Source organism: Leucoraja erinacea, chromosome 5 (assembly GCF_028641065.1).
Source record: "Leucoraja erinacea ecotype New England chromosome 5, Leri_hhj_1, whole genome shotgun sequence".
Lineage (NCBI taxonomy): Eukaryota > Metazoa > Chordata > Chondrichthyes > Rajiformes > Rajidae > Leucoraja > Leucoraja erinaceus.
This window is the reverse complement of record NC_073381.1, coordinates 11020809-11025943: the sequence shown is the minus strand read 5'-3', so window position 1 is coordinate 11025943 and position 5135 is coordinate 11020809.

Genomic DNA, 5135 nt, shown 5'->3' with positions numbered 1-5135 from the left:
CTCCGGGAACTGTACCGCCCTTGCAGGAGAGTGTGGTTGTTTGCAGTTGCAGAGGGAGGGGGCAAGGGCGGTACAGTTCCCAGTCTCAGCTCCAGTCCAGGGGGGTGGCCGGAGACGTCAGGACCAACGGGACAGCGACCCCCAGGCCCACTGCAAGCACGGAGATCCCAGAGACCCACAGCCAGCAGCAACTCCAGCCCAGCCCCGCTCCAACTCCAGAGGAACACGTAGGGGCAGAAGCTGATGGTGTGCAAGCTCGGGCTGTGGGCAAACTGCCACTTGTCGCCGTAGCGGCCCATCGGGGAGCGGATTCCTCTGGAGTTGGAGGGGGAGGGGGGTATTGTGCTGTTTGATCGCCCCCTGCTATCCCAGGGACAGGGAGACACAGCGGCTTTTTAGACTGGTGGGCAATCACTTCCAAAGTTCTGCCCACACAGTCAGTACACCTCTCCTACACTGCATTTCATACAAACATTTATTCTGCAAGAATAAACGACATTGAAGACTCAAACTCGCGACTGAGTAACTGCCTGGATCAAGGCGCAAACTTGCGACCTTGCGGATATGAGCCGAACACTCTACCACTGAGCCAGCCATTAAAATCTACGCAAAAAAATTTCCATTCCCAAGACCGACAAATTCTGAATTACAAAAAGTGTCTGGTCCCAAGGCTTTCGGATAAAAGGTTGTGCACCTGTATATACAAAACCGAGCAACAAGCTTAATAGTTTTCTTCTTCTTCATAGTGTTTTAATAGATTGTGGTCAAGCAAACAAAATATTTTATATTCTTTACCTTATTTTTTTTTCCGATGAGGCAATCTTACAAATTTGGTATGGTACCCTAACCCCTAAAAATACCTTAATCGTGTAATCCATTTTACAGGACAATTAAAACATCCGCAATAGTAGCAACTGGTTTCTTCAATGCAGCGCTGAACTTAGAATAGCACGCAAAGGTCAGTCGAAAACCTGACCCTATCGTGCTACAGATAATGCATGTGATTCGCTGCTGTTAAATAACTTCAAATGGGATGAATGTCCTCCTTATAAAGTTGTTCACTTGTAAAGATTCTCTACTTCACAGAAGCTACTGGCAATGTGAGTAGACTGTCAGATCCATATACATAACTTTCAGCTCAAACTGTATTCATAATTTGTGCTTCATATTTTAAGAAGGTTATATTAAAAAAAATCTGATTCTATGTTTACTTATATCTGTTCAGATTTTAATAATCTGCATTTGGCATTTAGAATTGCTGTTCACTATAATAGCGTGTTAGCTATGAAAAATTGATATGCTTATATTACCACATTCAGATCATTAAGAGAGCTTTAACAAAGCTGTCTCATGCTTTTTATCAGCCCGACTACCATCACGGTAGGTACCTCAGGTAATTTCCTTTGAAGCATGTACCGTGATCATTTGCTACTGGCAGGTTGTTATGCCAGCTTTCTTTGTGGTTATTGACATCAAATGGCAGTGATCCAAATTCATATGCATGGTCATGACATCAGTAAAAACGGCATATTACACCAATATGCACAATTTACACTGGCTGATGAAACAATGCTGCCAGAAACACACAAAATTGACCACACAGATTTGTACAAAATTCTTAAGGGGTTGGACAGGCTAGATGCAGGAAGATTGTTCCCGATCTTGGGGAAGTCCAGAACAAGGGGTCACAGTTTAAGGATAAGGTCTTTTAGGACCAAGATGAGAAAAACTTTTTTCACCCAGAGTGGTGAATCTGTGGAATTCTCTGCCACAGAATGGTAGTTGAGGCCAGTTCATTGGCTATATTTAAGAGGGAGTTAGATGTGGCCCTTGTGGCTAAAGAGATCAGGGGGTATGGAGAGAAGGCACCCAGGTACAGGATACTGAGTTGGATGATCAGCAATGATCATATTGAATGGCGGTGCAGGCTTGAAGGGCTGAATGGCCTACTCCTGCACCTATTGTCCATGTTTCTATTCCTACAGGTGTAAAAAAACAAATATGACTAGATTAATAATAATGTTGCAGAAAAAGAGTATTACTGGAAATGTAGCTCAATCTGTTGTTATTTGAAAAATGCAGGGAGGTAAATTGTTCAACCCAAATGTTTCAACTGCTGATCGGTTTTATGGGCAGCCCGGACATTACTTTACATAATTTCTGTATGGTTTAAGATCACTTGCATATTTAGCTCAAATATTTAGCTTGAAACAAACACTCAGTACTTATTGCGTAATACATACAGTATTTAGTTTGTTGAAATAGACCATTTGAAGAAAGTAATTGAGATAAAAACCAAACAAGTTAGTTGGGGCTGTGGGCGACTGTCTAATGCGAAAGATACAATTTACTGCTCCTCTGTAAATTAACGAAAAATTGTAAAATTCAAACCACAGCATTGAGAGAGATTGCATGTATAGAGCTAATAAATAAAACCACCTTGATAGTCGTTTGAGACATTGGATTCAAGAAGTGCCAATTGTGTTAAATGCAATAGTATAAAATGCATGATTAGAAATTACAAGGAATAAAATAGCCTGAGATTTATGATTAGTTTTACTTAATCAGATGGTCATGTTGACAGCACAGCTGGTCGTGCAGTTGCCTCGTGGCTTCAGTGATCTGGGTTCAATCCTGACCTCCAGAGTAGTCTTTGTTGCGTTTGTGCAGACTCCCTGTAACCATGTGGGCTTTCCTGTGTTGTTAGGTTAATAGGTAACTGTAAATTATTAATTCTGTAGGTGGCGAGAAGGATGGAAGTAATGTATATGTGAGAAACTGACATACCAGAAAATAAGGGGGGGGAGGGGGGTGCAACAATTTAAAAATATAATTTCAAGAATGTGTCATGACTCATGTACACACCTATTTTAGATCTGAAAAATGAAGCCTAAACAGGTACCTCGGTGGTAATATTGATCACAAGGGATTATACTGGTGTTTAGGCAGCACAGAGCCTCTTGTAGAGCCACTGCCTCAATGCCAGAGACTTGGGATCAATCCTGACCTCGGGTGGTGTTTGTGTGGATTTTGAAAGTTTTCCTGTAACTGTGGGTCTCCTCCGGGTGCTCCAGTTTCCCCCCCCCCCCATCATCCCAAAGACATGTGGTGGTAGGTTAATTAGCTGCTGCAAATTGCTCCTTGTGTGTAGGTAAGCAGCTGAATCTGGGGAAAGCTGATGACAGTGTGGAGAGAATAATGTTGGATTAGATTAATGTATGATTAATGCAAGTGGGTTGTAAATGGTCAGCATGGACTCAGTGAGCCAAAGGACCTGTTTCCATGCTGGATCTTTCAATGACGATCTGAAAAGAGCTGCATAATTGCAATTGCTTTGTTTCCATTATACCTCACCAGCTTCTGCTAATTAAAGTTATAATAAAAGAGTGTAATATATCCACATTGAAATGATTCAAAGGTCATTCACAATTGTCGAGCTGAATGGATAGATCAATGAGAGACTCAAAGGCAGAAAGAGAAGTTCCTACTACATACTTTTTAAAATTGCTGCATCATTATTTACAAAAGTGCAGAATACATATTGGAACAAGTGACTGTAGTTACATACCATGAAGCCACGTCCTCCCCAAGTCCCACTTCCATCCCTGACACAGGCAGACCACCTGAAGAAGCCGGTAACAGTGCCTGGCTACCAGAACACACCAGCACTCTGAACTGAGCTGAGGCCACAGGCAAATAAGCCACCACTGCATCCAATTAGTGATTAATAAGGGACCAACTCATCTGCATCTGGTCAGCCCTACTCCTTATACACCCCTACCCCAAAGGTCCCTCCAGCTAGGAGGAAGGACCCTTATTAATTGTGCCTCCTCAGTGGTGATGAAGGACCATGATTCTGCGTGAAGCCAGATCTTCTTGACGTGGTTAGTATGGGTGTCAGGAATTATGGGGTGAAGGCAGGAGAATGAGGTTGAGAGGGAATGATAGATCAGCCATGATTGAATGAAGGAGTAGAATTGATGGGCCGAATGGCCATATTCTGCTCTTAGAACTTAGGAAATTATGAACTATTGTCCTTCTTGTCACTATTGTCAGTCTTTAGTAACAAACCATATTGTGCGAGTTCACCCTACTACGAGAGTCAGTGTAGTCATTGTCAGCCCAACATCTCGACTGATGCCACAATACATATAAACTTTTACTGCTCATTTTTATTAGGAGTGAACAAACAGGTAAAACTTGAAAAAAAAATGTTTTAATTAATACACATTATTGAAATCAGCAATCCTTATACTGAATTAATTCTCCATGAGAAATTAGCAAATACAAAGAAATGACCTCAGTCTTAAAACTGTATAAGACTTGTTCATTTCTTTACATTTGTTCAGTAACTCGCAATAGCTCTTAATCTAAGGAAGCTTGTTTATGCCATCCTAGAATCCCACTGCATACAGAATGATTCTCCATCACATGGTGCCTGATCATGCTCCTTATTGGAGCTATCTAACTGGCTGTTTCTCCCTCATGTCCCTTCACATTAATGCTTTACAACTATTGAAAACTAATGCTTAATCTGTTTGATTCACTTCAACTTTTAAATTAGAAAATAGGAACAAAGATCAGTTTGAGAAGGTACTACCCTTCATTTAGATTGCAGCCAATGTCTATCTTAACCTGCAATAAAGAATCTAGAACAGTACAGCACAAGAATGGGCTCTTTGCCCCACAACATCTGTGCCAAACATAATGCCAAGACCAACTCTTATTTGACTGCCTATAACCCATATCCTCCATCCAGTGCCTATCAATATGCCGATCTAAAGGTCTCTTAAATGCCACAATCTTATCTGCCTCAACCAGCAGCAGGTTCCAGGCACTCATTAACCTCTGCATAAAAACGTTTCCTTTAAGTATTGCTCCTCTCACCCTAAACCTATTCCCTGTAGTATTTGATTATTCCTTCCTGGGAAAAAGTTTCGACTGTCTATTCTATTTACTCCTCTCATAATTTTTTATAATTCTATCACATCTCCCTGCAATTTCTGGCGTTCCAGATTTAAAAAAAATCCACCTGTCTAACCTCTCCCTGTAGCTAATACCAGGCATCATTCTGGTAAACCTCCTCTGCACCCTTTCCAAAGCCTCCACGTCCTTCCTGGTGAACAGAACTGCAA